Here is an 18,808-nt window from a genome sequence, read left to right as displayed (position 1 = left end):
CACATAGCTTGGAACAAAATGGATTTTGTGATCTGAACTGCTCATCAAATTGCTCATCCTGCTGTTGGGACATAAACATGAATACTACTCTATCCATGTTAGCTGCAGCAGTCACAAAAAAAAGACAACTTACGTGATAATTGTCTTGCGCTTACTAACACACTGTGGCTGTAACTATTCATCAGAGCCCTAATAAAGAGGTAATTAACTCATTTCTGATGGAATCCAATGTGATTAGAAATATACATGGTTTTGTGTGACCATAACAAGAAATAAAATCAGACTTTTTGAACACTACACACAGGCAATACATTTCACAGTTGTACATTATTTGTAGAAAAGAAACAAAAAATCAGACAAATGTCCAGCAGAGTCTGTATACGTCACTAAGTATTTCTTCACATAGATTCAAAGAATAATTTCTGGAAATCACCTCATCTATCCTCCTGCCCAAAGCCTAACTTCTAGTTAGGCTAACTGGAAGTTAGGTTGTCTTGCTCAAGGTTATGTCCACTTAAGTTTTGAAAACTCCGAGAATTAATATTCCCCAACATCTCCAGTCAGTTCTAGTGCTTAATGACCCTTGTTATAGGGTTTTGTTACATTTGGGTTACCTTTGCAGCCACTTATGACTGTTGCATTGCACCTTCTCACTGTTCACCTCTGAGAAGATGCTGACGCCATCTCTATCCATCTGTTAGGGAAAGTCTGCAAATAAGGTCTCCCAAAGCCTTCTCTTTTCCAGGCTGACAAAAAGCTCAGGTCCAGATTTAGTAACCTTGAGCAATCAAATATAGACCCTGAGCATCTCTGACAATCAAAAGATGTCCAGTCCTGAAAGGTTTCTAGAACACCTACTCCAATGCCTATTCCATCCATCACATAAAGCAAACCAATATTTGAATACCCTATGGAAAAAATCCAAAGTACTATAAGAAAGATCAAAACCCCATAAATCAATGTAACCTATTAAAAGAGTAGGAAGTAACAGGATTTAATTTTCTCTGTTTCTGCAACATGCTTTTTCTTTGCTTTCTTAAGTCCTGTTGTCTAAATAGCACACAGAATAGACGTGTCGGTAAATTACAGAGGAATAAAAATAAATCAACCCAAGGTACTCTCTAGACAGGGGTAATTTACACCTGACTTAAGTCTCGCCTTCAAAACCTATCAGCAGTAGAACAAGAATCACCAACTTGATTTTTCTTATTTTAAGTAGCAATAAAAATAGGCGTGCAATCTCCTCTACCTCTTATGTCCAGGTAAGGTTAATTTCTATTCAGAAGCATATAAAAGGACATCCGCAAAGTTATTTTTCCTCTTAAATTATTCTTCTCTTGTCCCTAGAAACAGACATAAGGTTACCTGAAGTATGAGATTAATAAACATAAATTTGCTGTAAAATCCTCGATCATGATTTTCAAAGTTACTACTGTTCTTTGAACTAGGATAGGGTTCATTAATGAACCTCTTCTGTTGAAATTTTTATTTTGTAGTAAAGTTATTCCATAGAATCTCAACAGCTTTTAGAATTGGGAATTATTTTCCTGAGTTTATAACTGGAACAAGGGAAAATCCATATTATATTATCAGAACAGTTTTATTCTTTAGTAAGATTCCTTGCTGAAGTTACTAATCTTATGGAGTAAAGGTGTTAGATGTCTTCATGAAGTTGTTAAAGAAAATGAAAAATATGATCCTGTATCTAAAACACTAGAATATACACTGCTACCTTAAAAACACTACTATGATCCTAAAAATATTTCCAATGGTGACTGACTGAAGTAAGGTCAAACATATTAATGTCACAACTAAATAAAATTGAAACCTCTAATTTATTATGCTTTTATAGAGTAGTCCATCATAATTTAATGGGAGCAATCCTATCCATATTTTTCATGTACTGTGTAAAAATGTAATTGTTTTGATGAATGATCCTCAAGGTACCTATAAGTGTTATTGATTTTGCTGGAGGTGTGATAAAAAAGTGATTTTTCTGGGTCATTCAAAGCAACTAAATTTACACAAGAACATTTAAGTTTCATTTGTTTAAAAATATTAGAATAAAGTCAAGTGCAATAACTCAAGAAGTTCCCCTTGTTTATCAATTTAAGTGAAAATTTAAAACTGGATAAACTTTTCCATCTGTAGTCTCCAGAATTTTCTTTCACAACAATGCCAAAAGGCCTGAAGACGTTTTACTTAAAAAACTTCAAACAAACAAAAAAACAAGAATTCCCTCTTCTATTGTAGAAAAGGTATTTAGTTAATTTTATGGAGGTGTGTCAAAGCATGGTCACTCAGAAAAAGGAATTACTTCATTTATTGCAAGCAATACAACCCATTCACATTTGTTACATCTGTAGCTCTGATATTCAAGGTAATGGAGTTTGGGCAGTTGCTTGTTAAGTCTAACTAGAAAAATATCATATAGATTAAGAAACAGACATCAGAAATGAGAGATTTGGTCCTCAAAGGGAGTTAATCCTGAACATATGCTCTGTTCTGTCTCTTCTCATATTGTGGTTTAACAGAAAAAAATCCCAAGAAGATGTAAGGTACCGAGTTTTGACATAACAGAAAAAAGGCAAAAGTCAAGGAGAAACCTCTAGTCTTAAAACAGATGTGTATATAAATATATTTTACCTGCAAAGCAAGACTAAAATTAAAAGACAAGCAGGCTTCAGCAGAATTGCAAAATTTTAATGTTCTTCCCCTGCGAAATGATGATATATATTTGGTATGACATGTTGTCCCAGGACATAACTAGAAAGTCAACAGTTCAACTGAAATCAATTAATGAATTGCATCCACTGTTCAGCTGAAGTCAATCACAGCTACAAAAGTTCTCTCTGAAAAGTGATGGTGAGAAGCAATAATATATCCAAATTCTCTATTTTGCAGCTATTTTGCAAACTGTCTAAGAAAGTCACAAAGTCACTTACAACAATAACACTTGATTGTCAACTAGAGCTCTAAGTCATTTCACAAAATCATTATCAAACTTAGCAAGACTGCAGCACTGCAGGGGACTTGACAAGTCTGGATTAATCACCTGCCCAAATGGGAGATTATATTTGTGAGTCATGTTATTTTGAAAAAGAGCTTCATATTTATTTATTTATGCTTTTTAATTTTATTTTTTTTTGCTCATTAGTTTCCTTTATTCATTTCCTAAGTAACAACTTACTCCTGGGTCATTTGAAATAGTTATTTTTTAATGTCCTTATTCCATTAAACAAATGGTAAATATTTATCATTCTTGCTTTTCACCAGGTAATGCTTTGGATACACAAGAAATACTGTATTCTAGTCTTGGGACTTAAACATTATCTCCCTGCTGTCACTGACTATATTTAACTAACTCAGATTGTTTCAGAAAAATAATTGCAATTCCCAGCTACTAACTTTGGCTTCCAAATCCATTAACATAAAATCACCTTGTTAGTCCCAAAGTCAAACCTTTCTAGTGTCCCTACAGAAGAGTTTGTATTTTACTGTGATACTGAGTTGTACTCTACTATTTAAGAGGATTACAAAACTGGTTCACACAAGCTCCCTCGTACTTTGTTCTCAATTCCTCTGGACTCATATAGATTTTGGGGGGCTTTTTTTTGTATTCAACACTCCATTCAGTGAGTCAGATCTCTCTGCCAATTTCTAAGCCCTCTCCAGAAGCCTTTGCTTCTGCTTTTTCATTTGTTCCCTTGTTTGTTTCAGTTTACACTAAGTTCCATCTTGGCAACAGTACCTTTGTACGGTGAGAGTTTTCTGGTTTGCTATTTATGGACCAGTTTAGGTAACAGCCTAAAAAGATGCGAAGATGTCATTGTCTGGGACTGACTAGGCAGTCAGTTGTTTCTTTGTCTCAAACAACTTGCCCAGGCAGAGGGGGAAGACAGAGGGGCAGGGCAAGCCCTGTGAAGGCAGGGTAGTGGGCCTTGACTTATTCCAGCAGGCTGCAGCCTCAGCTTCTTCTGGAGGGCAACAACTTGAGCACGTGCCAGTCAACAAGGTGTTCACGGGGGGAGCACATGGTCACCAAAAACCCTCACTGTCCCCCGGCCCAATCTGAGAACTCTCTAGAACACTTGACTGCGCAGAAGTGGGACAGCTGCCACCCACGGGGTGCTCTCGGAATTATGAAATGATATATGGATGAGCACACACATTTTGTTTTTGTTGACCTACCATCTATGGATCCAAATGCTGCCCCAGGATGATCATGCAGGATCCAAGAGCAGTGATACCTCTCCCTTTTCTATACTCCTTCCTTTTCTTTCCTCATTTCTTTCTTTCTCCACTTCTCTACCATATATATTCACACATATAAGTTTTTGGACAACTTGTAACAGGTTGCACCAAAAATAGTTCCTTTGCCAAATTGCCTTTGTTCATTCGTTAAGTTTGCCAGTTAATAAATTTACCAGTTAGACTGTTCCTCTGAGTTATTGTCATGAGTCTACTGGCCACGCGGTTCTGTTGAGCAGAGATTGGCTTTTTTGTCAGTACACAAACCGTTGGGCGACCAAAAAGATTCACCCAAATCACAAACCACCACATGGGAAGGGACAGTCATTAAAAAAAAAAAGTGAAAAAGCAGCCCCACCAAAACTAAGCAAACAAACAAGCAAGCAATGACACTAACCCCCTAACCTGTATAAAAGAGGATATATGCACATATGTATGAATGGCAGTAAGTACTGATGGCTATCAGCATGCATGTCAACGGTCATTCAATTTATGGCCAAATTAATGTTATGGCTATGAAGCTAATTTTAATATGCCATTAGTATTTTTCCTTATCATTGAACCCAAAGGAATTGTTATATTTATATCTAATACTTCACATAATTTTTCATCTAATTCTTATTCACCTAACTTTCATTAAAAGTATGCCCCAAATTGGATTTCCATTCTTCAAACTAAGAATGAGAAAACGGCTTGACACTTCTTTTCCAACTCTCAATCCTCGTCCATGCACAAGTACATGCTTTTTGTTTGTTTAATTTAGGACTTATTATCGCCTCTATTCTTCACAAAAGTCTTCCCCCCATAAAAAAAAAAAAACAAACCACAACAAACAATCCAACTTTACCATCCCTGAATGCCCTTAATTTTTATTCTTTCTTAAGGCATTTTTTGTACAGGAATGGTAATGATATGGTACAAACTTGGTTAAAGTGCTCCTGTAAAATACTGTTCTGTTTGTGGAGAAGAAAAGGTCATCTTTCTGCATCTTGCACTAGAAAATTAAACACATACTTTCAGAATAAAAAAAATGTGCCAAATACTTGAGAAGTTGTCCTTATCTTTTGAACTGAAGTAACTACAATTATTAGCCACCCAGAACTGCTCTTCAGTACTGAAATGAACTTCTGTTTTATTTTTCATACACCTGTAAGAGGTTGTCCAGATAATATTACTTAGATGTAAACATACAACAAACTCCTCAACATTTAATATTAAAAATATGTGAAATGTAAATTATGAAAGCATATTAAACTCTGCAGAACTTTACTATTAAAATGTGGAATTATCTATGATCACTTTTTATACAGATAATCAAACATAGTTTAAATTCCTAGGGAAATGAGATAAAGTGGCCTTAATGGGGTCACTTGAATGTGTAAATATTCCATCATGTAAACTCTTTTTGCTATTCTAGCCATCAAAAAATCTTTGAAGTTTTTATATAACAATTCATAAATATAAAGACCTACTGGTTACAGATTGAGGGGCAAGCAAAATTTGTTTTTCAAACTTCAGTTAGCATTTGTAGGGCCTGCTGCTAACCACATCAATATAATTCAAGTTTAACCTTTTTAAAATACCTGGAACTAAACTAATCTAACTAGAAGCCTAATCTAGCAAATACACCTCTGTGAATGATTAGTTTTGTGATCCAATTAATTCAGTCACATGCAACAGATATAGTTTCTAGGTATACCAGATGCTGAACACTCAAAAGACCAAACATAATAGATATCCAAAATAGCACTAGTCCATGACTAAACTCATAGAAGTTGGAAGCTATGCCTTTGCTGAAACATTTTGTTCCTTTCTACTGCAATTATCTGAAAGTAGAAATTTGTATAAAGTGAAATATTTTATTCACCTCAAAACAAATTTTTTTTCTTTTATGAAGAATTTTTTTTTATGTTCCTGATTGATATAAAGAAAAAACTTTGAACAATTAACAGGAACAATTCTGAACACTTACATACATTGACGAAAAGCCTTAATCCTCGAAGAGAGGCTTGACCAATACTACATTTCAATGGTATGGAACAGAAAACTCATAAAATAAAGATCGAGATTCTGATGTTTTCTAGGTATTTCTTAACCCTGTAACACAAGATATTATTTAAAGGAACACATATGCTGCTCCCAGCACAATAGTCATTACAGGTTACTATAAACAGTGTTTCATAAAACAATTTTTTTTTTTTCTATTAGAAACTAGGTGCCTTCTGTACAATAGAAGCAGTTTATGTCTGAAGATAAAGGATAGAAAAAATGTTTGTTAACAGTTTCAAAACCTGACCAACTAGTGGAAACATTACATAAAATACACTTTTCTTCTTTTTTCTTTTTTTTCTTTAATAAGCCTAAATCTTTTTAAGCCTAAACTTGAAGCTTCTTAGATATGTTGGATACATCTAGGCCCATATCTGTTTCAGGAGACAAATTATGTGCCTTTTTAAACCTTTGACTCTTCAGAAATTAACAGCTAAATGTCTTGCAAAGGTCATTTAAAAATCCAATGGTGCATCTGCCTGGCATGATCAATTATTAGAAAGAACCAGCACTTAAAAATTAATTATTCTAAATCATAAGATGGTGTCATCTTTTTTCATGAAGAGGGAGAAATAGCTGAAATAGATTATGAAGGATTCTTTCTTTCTGCTGATACTATTAGTGGTTTTGTAATCCTTTAAATGTTGCTTTCCTGGAAATAGAATTTGGTTCATCACTTTGCATTTTTTCTTTGAAGTTTCAGATATTGGCCTCTGTCAGACAGAGTAGACCAGACAAGATGAATATCTAGTCTGATCTAATGTAGGAACCATTTTTTATGTTCTCAGTGTCGCTGCGAGACAGTGAATTTGTTAAAGGTTGGAGGAAGCATACAGGGGAAAAAAAATAAAAAAGAGGATTGCAACTGGATTACCTGTCAGAAGCCAATAAACTAACAAAAGAACCATATCCCAAGATATTCAAGGGCAAGATAATTAGGGAGTACATCTTGCAGTTAAGGAAAGTCTTCAGTGGGAAGATCAATCTACAAGTAGGTCACTTGAGTATTCCAAAACCCAAGGCAAAATTATTAGCTGTGAAACTAAACCAGAAGCAAACCAAGCACAGTTAAAAACCAAGAAGTTAAAAACCTCCCACAAAAGTTAGTTTGATCAAGACTTGTTTATGTTATACCTGATGATTTGGAACAGGGAAGTGTTATGGGTTAATCCCGGCTGGCAACTAAGCACCACGCAGCCGCTCACTCACTCCCCCCACAATGGGATGGGGGAGAGAATCAGAAGAGTAAAAGTGAGAAAACTCATGGGTTGAGGTAATAACAGTTTAATATGGAAAGAAAAAGCCGTGCACGCAAGCAAAGCAAAGCAAGGAATTCAATCACCACTTCCCATGGGCAGGCAGGTGCTCAGCCATCCCCAGGAAAGCAGGGCTCCATCACGTGTAACGGTTACTTGGGAAGACAGACACCATCACTTTGAACGTCCCCCCCTTCCTTCTTCTTCCCCCAGCTTATATACTGAGCATCATGTCATATGGTCTGGAATAGCCCTTTGGTCAGTTTGGGTCAGCTGTCCCAGCTGTGTCCCCTCCCAGCTTCTTGTGCACCTGGCAGAGCTGAGAGCTGAGAAGTCCTTGGCCAGTCTAAGCACTACCCAGCAACAAACAAAACATCAGTGTGTTACCAACATTCTTCTAGTGCTAAATCCAAAACACAGCACCATACCAGCTACTAGGAAGAAAATTAACTCTGTCCCAGCAGAAACTGGGACAGGAAGAAAGCACAAAACCAAGATGCAGAGTACAGAATAACTTTCTGAGCCTTTAGTACTAATAGGTTGCAATCTTAAAATATAAAAATGTGAAAAAGAGAAAGTGATGTTAGCACCTAATATTGTTCACACAACAGTATTTGTTAATGAATGGAGCTGATATTTGGAAAAGAGTGGAATCAGTCGCAAAATAGAATCATAAATATATTCATAGAGACTGAATGTCCCAAGCCATCTTGATCACTTTTCTGGTTCTGATACAATTGCATAACTATGAGAAAGGCATACAGGAGATCTGTCTGGATTTCTTAAAATGTGTTTGATGCTATGTTACAGCATATCCTATGGGGAAATTATATCAAATTGGTTTGGAGACAAATAGAATTAAATGAATCAAAAGCTGTCTGCCTAACTCAGGAGAGGGTAATTATAAATAGTACTTCAATCTAGATGAGGAAATAATGTCCAACACTGTTCCCCATAGCTGTCCTTAGGGTGTTATTTTATCCAATATCTTTATTCTGAAAATTTATAAAAGCAGGGATAGTTGCATTCACAACTACTGAACACTTATCCCCTTGTTGGAGAAACCCCATACTATTATTCAAACCTTGACAACCCCATCTGTATGCACACTGCAGGTCCTTGGGTAATAATCATGGAGTACCTCTCTGAAGATGCGGTGTAGACATGACAGGAATGTGTTACCTCATATGCCTTGCTAGAGACCGAGCAAGCTCTTGTGTGCCCTGGACCACATTAACAAATGACTTTACCTGTGCCGTGACAACATTCAAAATCCCAAGGCACTTTTCTTCCTGAACTGGAAAAATGAGAGGATCCATGGAAGGATCCAACAGACAACTTACATTATTATCCTTACACGACACAGTACATACTTCATTGTCTTGCAGGCCAGTAAATATGGGCATATGTTCCATTACTGGGCACAGGTGGCAGGATATGGTGGGGGTGTCTGGGCTGCCCTTGTTCTGAGTGGGGCTGAGCTGTGTTTACAAGGTGCCCCATGGCCAAGTGCCCTTTGCCCAGCCTGCCTGAGCTCCAGCTCTGTTGCTGGGTGCATGGAGGCTGTGAAGCATCTTTCACCCCTTCCCTGGGGACAGAGGAAAAGGAGCAGGCAGGAACTGGAAGACGTATAAAAAGGAAAGCCAAATAGACCCTAAGACTGAAACAGTGTAAGCTATCAATATCACGCTCCCTGTAGCAAAGAATAGAAAGTAATTCCCACCATGAACTTCTGTCTCCTGCTGGCAAAGACCTCAGGATGCTGCCAACACATCTTATTTCCCCATTCCCTTTTTATGCTTGAGGAAGCCTGAATCTGCCAACGTCGGGATTTTGACAAACTGTTAAATTCACGGGAAGGGTGACTATAACACCAGAGAAAAGGGAGCAGGAATTGCTAAATTATTTTGTATAGCACTTTCAAAGGTATTATTAATGAGGTTTTCCTGTATTAATTTAGACTGAGTGCTAGTATTACTTTAATACTAATAATTTGGCCTATCAGACTGTTAAAACATTAATTTGGCTAAAAATAAAATTCCTAGCTCCATATAGATAGCGTCCTCCCCTTTGCCTACAACAAGATTTGAGTACAACAGCTCCATACTCTTGCTGATAACAATCTCTGAAACTGATGTTACTCCCTGGGCTGACCTTTCCTAGTTGGTGGAAGTGGGTATGGAGGCAGTGCCTAGCAAGTCCTTCTGCCTAGATCTGTAAAGTTCTAAGGCTGAAAACAGCTGTAAGGTATACAAACATGCACTTCAGTTGGCAGAAACTGATATGCTCATGTTGGTCAAGGTCATCCAAGCTTCAGCATTTCTAGGACCATATGCTAACATTCCTTAATGAAAGTCTTGTTCCTGAAAGGTACTCTTGCAGCTGTTTGTGGAATGAGACTATCAGATTTTTTCTCACACCTTTCTCTCTTCTGTACCATACACCAACATGCACCTCAGCCTGCATGACACTCAGAACTGGGGATATGCAACGAGGAGATATCTTCATCTTTTCCACAGTAGCTATGATCACTGGATTCATGCACAGATGTGTGATTTTTGTTTCTACCAGCAGCAGGTGGAGATCCAAGTCAACTTCTTAACAACTCTAGAACCCACTTGCCTCTTTCAGTTTTAAGCAGAAAACATTCATCTGAACACTCTCTGGCACTTACATAACCTTTTTAAAATTTAGAATAATCTATGGAGGGAGAGCTGAAGGAAGTATTTAGCTAACTGTGATTCCCTGGGCTCCCCCCATGCACTAGTCCTTTGCTTGCTGGCTAATCCAGGGCAGACTCCCCAGTCTTCCCACTGCCCCTTTTAATTTCTTCACTGAGAAAAACATAACCAAATGCTGCTGTGGATCAGTTCTTCCTGGCTCTCATCTGTCTGTTGCCACATGGTGATGTCACTCTGCTGTCCCTTCATGTTCAAGCTCTCCAGGAGGAGGCAGTCACTAAATTAACCATATGCAACAAAATTCAGCTTCTCCACCTTACCTCCAACATGCACTTTCCTCCTACCATGAGACTTCTTTTGGAACCTTATAGTCCTGTAAGGACTTTTGTTCCTCAAGTTTCCTCCAGGCAGCTTCTGTTGATATTTATTTTCAACTGCTTCAGTGCTTTCCAGTTCTCTCTCTCTCCCCTACTCTCTGCTCCTAGTCCGTCTAAACCCTTATTCTAAAGAAGTGTAAATGGGCTCTGTCTCACTTCTCTGAGGAGGCAATGCACTTATTTTTCTTAAAATGGCAGGGACATGTACAGAAACAGTGAACATGTAACCTTTCGAAATATTTAGTGAAGTACTTTGCTCTTGTTGGAGTGTTTCTTTTCAAGCATAGTTTATAATTTTTTTTTTCCAGAATAGTGTCTTTTGAGTTCTATAAATAGGGTCTAGAAGTAGAAGAAAACTTTTAAGTAAATAAAAGACATGATACCCTGAGGGTACATGTACTAAAACCTAAGAATCCTTTTTATGGCCTCTATCCTGCTGTTGATTCCTCTACGTAACAAGTTTCACAGATGTTTGGAAGTGGAAACACTTAAAGCTTCAGTAATAAGACAAATGTTTCTCTGTGCAGATAATGTATCATTGTGATTATCACAAGTCAGGCAAGGACAATAAAATATGCATAGGAAGGACATTGAATTTTGATAGTCTATCCTGATCTCCAGATTTTAAAACTTAGTATGGCATTTTAAAACAAATTTCATACAGTGTTATGCAAAGTCTAACAGTTTTGCAAGATTATTTAAAAAGTTGTTCTATCTTTTCTACATGTCCTTTTTTGTTTTTCTTTTTTTAAATTTTTTTTTATCATTAAGAATTTAGGCCAGCCATTAAATTTTCACCCTAAATGCAAAACATGATTACAACAGAATGTTGCTTCATGGTAAATTTGCAGCTGTATAAGCACTTGAGGTGTTCAGAGGTCTAGCTTTACATTTGTTTGGAATAAAAGTAACACATGTTCTTTGCAAAATAGTTCATATCTATTTTTCCGATCTGAATCTGAACTCTTTCTCAAGTTCTTCATTAATTCTCAGTTCCAACTAATTTACATTCAAAATTTAGTAATTCAGAGTTGATGATAATTTTATAAAATAGGAGATATATTTTGGTTTTTTTTTTCCTTGACAAGAAAAAAAAAATCTCTGTGAAACTAAAAAATGAAATTTTTGATTCTCTGATGGTAAGATTATGTTTTCTTCTTCTCTGCCTCGCTACTTCACTTCACTTCACTTCACTTCACTTCACTTCACTTCACTTCACTTCACCTCACTTCACTTCTCTTCACTTCACAAAAAGCCCCACAAATACCATATTAAAACTTTTAATAATCCAACTGTAGTTTCTTCAAGAGGAAACTGCCAAACCCAACTCCAAAACACTAAACCAAGCATATAAATGCAGTCACAGAACAATATATAGCAATTTAACATTCTTTTAAGTGTGTCTTGGAGAACACAAGTGGATTTGAATTAGTTGCACACAGTTGATGTAACATCTGGACCTGCAGTATTTAAAAATAAAAAGGATTCATCTCCCTCAAATATTTCTGTCTGACTCTTGATTTTAAATTGTCCACATCATAACACAGCCACTTCAGGCCCCTTGTGGTATATAAGAAATATATATGAAATACCAAGTTCCTGTTAATTTAATGGGTCCCCAAAGAGTACTTTCAGATTATTTCTTCCCCAAACAGAACACCTTACAAAATCCCAGTTAGCTCAAGTATCTAGATTTTTATTTGTGAAAAAATGAAATAAAAATGCTGTCAAAACTCAAAGTGAGCTCTGCTTTTCTTCTTTTGCTAGTCATGAATCTTATTTTCCTCAAACTATTGTTAGGTGGGTTTCTTTCAACATACTTTTCCAGTTAAATTTTTACTCTGGTGTTTCATTTCATATGTTTTTGAGAAGAAAAATTTGTCTCCATTGCAAAGTTCTGCAAATTAACGAACTAGCTGAAAACAAGATGATTAATGCTATCTGATTTTCACTAATTTGAAGTAATAAATTATTGAACACATCTATAGACTAAGTTATCTCAGTTACTTCCACAAATATGCACCATATAGAATTGCTAGAGGGTAAAATAAACCTTTATTTTAATATATTCTGTATTTTAACTTTGTGACAGACATACTACTTCACTCTGTCTTACAACATACATTTATGATAAGGATTTAGTCAAAGTTCCTTTCAAACAAGCACAGTTTGTTGCATCTAATAGCAAGCTTTGTCTAAGCTGAGATCAATTTTGGTTTGTCCACAATGAGGATCCAAAGGATTATTGCTGGAGGTTTCACAACAGGGTACAGAGAAGGAAAAGGACTGTTTTACTAGAAGTTTGTGTAGTGTAGCTATATTTACTTCCTATATTAGCAATGTTCACTGATGTTTTTGTACTTAGGTACAAAATTATGTAAATTTATGTGTTCTGAGCATTATATAATGGATTGTTATACCTTCAAAAATATAAATCTAGTACCCTAAATGTCTTACAGCACAATTTCTCCATTATAGATCTGTATAATATTTTATTTACATTTTATCATTACTTCCCTTTTTAGTTATATATATTCAGCTTTAGAGAAGCTCAATTTCTTTTTTCTTCTTTCCTTTAGGATGTATTTAATTAGTTTAATTCAGACTTGACCCCTTCTGGCATCATCATTAACACAGAATTAGTGTAATTAGCATTTTCATGTACAATAAACAATCCTGTACAAGTCAGTTTTTTACATTACACCTTCTCTTTTAACAACCTATAAACCTATTTTGCATACGTGCTACCTTTTTTTCTTACTCTTTTTTTTCCCCCAAGGATAACTGTGTAGACAGCAGAACACAGAAATATTAATTTAATATTATTTCACTTATCAACTCATTTTGACCTTACTGCTCTTAGTACTTCATAGTGTTTTATAATGTGTTTGATAGCAGCTATCAAAGTGGTTGACTGTAGCATCTATTTGTAGCTGAGCCACTCCAGGTGTCTTAAAGGACTTTTAGGGATTTGAGCTATTGAATTCTAAATTACTAGCTTCCTTTGTAAATTTACCTAGCTTCAAAAGAATGGACTGAAAAAAAAAAACAGATGAACAAATACAATCAAAGATAATGAAATTGCTATGAGATTCAGAAAAATCACCATATCACCAACCTTGCTAAATTTTATTTATTTTAAATCATGATTTGCAGTATGTGGAAGTGCAGAAAAGGCTCGAAACCTGAGATTTTTTTAAAACCTACATACACTTTACCTCTGCTTTTCCACCTCCAAATCCACATACTGCAAATACTCAAACTAAAAGCAATACTGCATTTTTAGCAACTTTATGCCCTAATCCATAGGTCTCACCAAAAATCAATCCAACAAAATTAAAACCAAACCTTTTGAAATAAAATGGGAAGACAGAGTATAATTTCATAATTAACATATAATATTTTATTTATTATGATATCAATTATTATATATTATTATAATTTCATTTTTCTCTAAAAAGAACCTTTCCAATGAGAAGAATTTGTGGAATAAAAAAGAAGACAGTGAATTCAAACAGAAGTTCTACATTTAAAAAGTGGCCCTGATACCAAAAGACTTCAGAAGGATGTAAACAGTTTACACTTAAGAACAAGTTTTACACTGAAACCCAAATCCCTTAAATTAACATTAAATTTCACAGAGAAATTATTACTAGAATTATGGCACATTAATAGGACAAACTAATTTTCATGTCAGAATGAGCTGTGACCTTTCAGAAATTAGTTGAGTGGAAATTCCCAGCAGATAAGCAATCAAGGAAAGAAAAAAAGAAAAAAAAAAAAGAAAAAAGAAAAAAGAAGACCACCAGAGCTACAAATACACTATTCATATCTTTTTCTGAGTGAACACATTAGAATATAGAGAGTATCTGAGAGAGACGGTGGCGATTTATATTTAAAAAAAAAACTTAAAGTACCATTATATTTTTCTATGTGGTTTTATGTTGCTTGTATTTTTTTATATGTGTATTCTTTCATGGATGGATGAGTTGAAGCTGTTCCTTTCAGTCCAGGTTACTCTCTAGCTCTGCTATAGTTTTCTTCCTCCTTCATCTTCTTTATGGTGTTTTGGTTGTTTTCTGCTAATTTGTCTTTGACATGAAAAATTCTACAAATGCAGGCATAATTCAATAACACTTAATTTTCTTGAACTTTGGAATACAGAGCTATGCCATTATGGACTGGTAATTCACTTAGCGAAACTGCTGGCACATAATTCTGTCATTTAGTCCTTTTCTGTTCTACCTGTTGATATTTTCGGTTATGTTATATCACCAATAAGTCACTGATGTTTATAACAGAGACTTTGAGATATATATACATATATATATATGTAAGCTATGCAGAAAAATTAGCTTATATACTGGATTCATTTGAATGTTGAAAACCATTCCATTATATGAAAATCTTTATCTAAACAGGAAATAACTTGTCATAGCTCCTTCATCCATAAGTTGGAGACACCATTTCTGTTTTAAAATATTACTGTTTTTTCACATGCATCTACATCTTCTGATATTCTTTTACACTTTTGCAATTAAATAAATGAAAAAGAGGAAAATCTATTTTTTTTACTAGACTGATTATTTGTGAAATTACCTATAATTCATTTCAAATGACTCCTGTATCAGGAGTCTTTTATGCCTTATAAAGTTTCAACTACTGACCTGCAGGAGCTGAGCTGGCTGCAGTTTAAGTTTCTGCCTGTTTTCCAGGTCATCCCTGATTAAGTTGCCTTTAATATATCAGATGTTTGGATGTTTTACATATATGGTAAAGATCCAGTTTTGTAGTAACTTGTACTACGCTACGCACATTTTATAACTTTGAAGGAGGAAAAAAAAAAGTTATCTGAAGGAAAAAAAAAAAAAGAAAAATATTGTACTGCTTTTCTTTAGTCAGAGGGACGAATTATTTGAAAATCAGGCTAGCAAGAAGGAGATGTTCTGAAAGAAAAAAATATATTGTGTTCCATATTTTATATAAACAGAATGAAGGACCTTCAATTTGTAAAAAAATGCACTTATATTCTGAACACACTTTGATCAGTCTGATTGAAAAATATGTCTGATAAGACCCAGAGCAAATGCAGTAGGAAGAAAAACATAATAAAAAGCTTGCCATGCATGCATATAGATTGAGGACACAATAAACACTCTAAGGGGCTGGAAATGCTTCAATGTGTAGGATAATATAAAAAGGTTTACACATCAGTATCTTAACTGTATTTTATTTTTTGTTGGACAAAGACGCAGATAATGGTGATGAAAAAAACAATACTTAAAGGGTAAAATATTTGATGATAACATTGACTCTAGGAAAAAACAGTAATAATTAATTTTTGTTTACTTTGTCTAATACACAAAGTCTCTGATGCAGTAGAATTATACACACACAAAAACATACATGCTAGCGTATTTAAACATTGTGTTTTTTCAAAATATGTTCACTTTCCAGAGATGACCTTTTCAAATAATTTCAGTGGATTGTGTCTACAAGAGAGTTTATTTTCTTTAGGATTATGCATTTCTACAGGGAGAAAAAGTAAAAAGGGCTGGGAGAAAAGGAAACAGGAAAAAAGGCTGTGATTATTTTGAGCTAAAAATATCGTATGTCTATTCCTTATGATAAATCACAGTTTTGGAGGAAATAATCAAAAAGGGAATAAAACGCAAAGAATATGAAATAAGAGTTATATTTGTTCTCATCAATGTACAATTTCAGAACTTCTTAACTGTCAGCTGACTTGATGTCGCAACAATGATTTTATTTTAATTTCATTGTCATTTTGCACCAAACTTTCTGAACATAAAAAATACCACAAAGAAAATGTGTTAGACATTTAGGAGTAAGAAATATGTTTAAGATCTTTACTGCAAAGCTATTACTTGCTAACTGTTTTGAGGATTGTATTAAAGACTATATCAATAACTAAATTAAACACGCTTTGGAAGAATGATAGGCAAGTAATTCTGTATTTTGAAAATAGACTCATTAGATACTTGTGTATTAGATAATAAATATATTATCTGAAAAGTCCAAAGTACAGGTCTGAACCAAAAATCTGAATATTTTGTTAAAACATGTTTCCTCCATGGTTAATGAAACCCCCCTCCCTTTATTAAAAAAAAAAAAAAAAAAAAAAGGAAAGTTTTTTTTTTTTAGGGGGAAAAAAAAAAGGAAAAAAAATGATTTTTAAAAAGCATTTTTTTTTAGTTAAAAAAGTTTCCCCCCCAGGTAAAAAAAACCCCCCCCCCTTTATTAAAAAAAAAAAAAAAAAAAAAGGTAAGTTTATTTTCTTTAAGGGGAAAAATAAAAAATATAGCTCTCAGAATAGCATAAAATAAGATGGTCATAATTCCCTTGTTATTCTAATCATTAATTCTTAAAAGCAAAATAAATAACATATCCTACAGAAGTAATCAGAGGCTGGTATTCCTTCACCATTATATCTCAACTTACAGAGTTGGGTTTCCTTTTCTTATTTTCTATTCCTACCTCCATGAGTCTCCTACTTTTGGCTACACTATGGTCCAATCCCAGTGGAAGGAAGTGGTCCCAGGCAGTGCTCCACAGAGGCATAAGTAGGTCTAATATACAAGTTTCCCACTTTTGGAATATGAGCTATAAATCAGAAGATACTGTTCAAAAGGTATGGCATAGTTTTTACTTTTACTTGACTATCCTCTTGCTCAGATGGCATTAGCTCTGAACATGCCTGAATTGCATAGGTTATTCAGAGATTGTGAAAGATGAAGGATGTTTACCACTGATTATGAATTTCAGTGGATGGAATTATCTTGCTTACATAAGAAATAAGTGAAGTAAAAGCAAGTAATATATTAGAGCAAATCAAATGTTTGCCTATATTATAAACATCTGTTTTGTTTAATTCCCAAGGGTTGACATCTTTAACCATAGTTAAACAAACAATTTGTAAGGGAACAAACCAATACTGTTATTAAAAGGAAAGAAACAAACAAAACAATCTTCTGCTCTCTCCCCATTCCTAGATGTTTTTCTCTTCCAAGAAAAAAACATCTTTTTCCTGCCCCTTTTTGCCACCACAATTTTCTGTGGACTTACATGGGTTAAACTAGCCCATGGAAAAGAAAAACTTTATTTTAAGAACACTGAACCTAGGAGCAGCCCAGGCATAGTGGTGGGACAAACATGGACTCTTTCTGCAGCAGCACTTGTTTAAAACATCTGTGAACCTCAATTCAACTACTGGGGCTATCAGAAAGAAGGCAAAGAAGGGAAGTGTACCAGAAGCATACTATCAATACTTCACATGGTTTAAAAATAAATTATTTTAATAATTAAGACTACTTCTACACAGGCTGAGACAATTCTCTTCTTTATTAATACTTTAAAATATTTTTTTAAAATACAATGTTGTAACAATTTAATATGCAATAACAACACTGTTAGCTAAGAACCACATTGACATTGTAATAATCATTTATGGTCTAACTGTATTGTCATGATATGGACCTTCTTAGTGAGATGGAAGAGACAAAACTGCATTCAGTATGATACTGTAAATGTACAACTACACTTGTAACATGCAGGCAACAGTTGGGATAGGTGCTAGACTGTCAGTCTTGAATAATCTTCAGGAAGGATGACTAAGGTTCACATCTGTGAAAGAAACTACTGACTGCAATAGTGAATGCATGGCAACTCCCATATTGTTAAAAATCTGATCTCTAGAAAAATCCACAATCCTGAAATAAGCACTTGACTATATGTAGGACAACTGACGAGGATTAAGTGTCTTGGTAAGCACAATCACACATTCTGAGTGAACAAACCTATGCCATTCAATAAAGGGAACTGTGTACCTTAAATTTGAGGGACAGGAAAAGATTTATTTTTCCATGAGTCACGCTCACACAGTGCATCTCTGCTTCCCTTCATATAAAGATCTGAGAATCCTCTTCTGAACTAAGCATTTCCAGTTTTTGCTAGGTTCTTGTGCAAAATACAACATCCCTGAACTCTCTGGAATACACTAGTTTTTAATGGAATTCTAGCATGAACAATCTGAGCGAGCCAAATTAGAGACCATTCTTCCTTACAGTCTCTCCTTTTTCTCCCCTCCTAACAAAGACTTCCCTTTACAACTGCAACTCCTTGTTGAAAACACAAAATTGAACAGTTAAAAATGTCTCAAATTTCTTGTTAATAA

The sequence above is a fragment of the Egretta garzetta genome, unplaced genomic scaffold (assembly GCF_000687185.1).
Source record: "Egretta garzetta isolate BGI_Z169 unplaced genomic scaffold, ASM68718v1 scaffold45, whole genome shotgun sequence".
Classification (NCBI taxonomy): domain Eukaryota; kingdom Metazoa; phylum Chordata; class Aves; order Pelecaniformes; family Ardeidae; genus Egretta; species Egretta garzetta.
Note: the sequence above shows the minus strand (reverse complement) of the source record.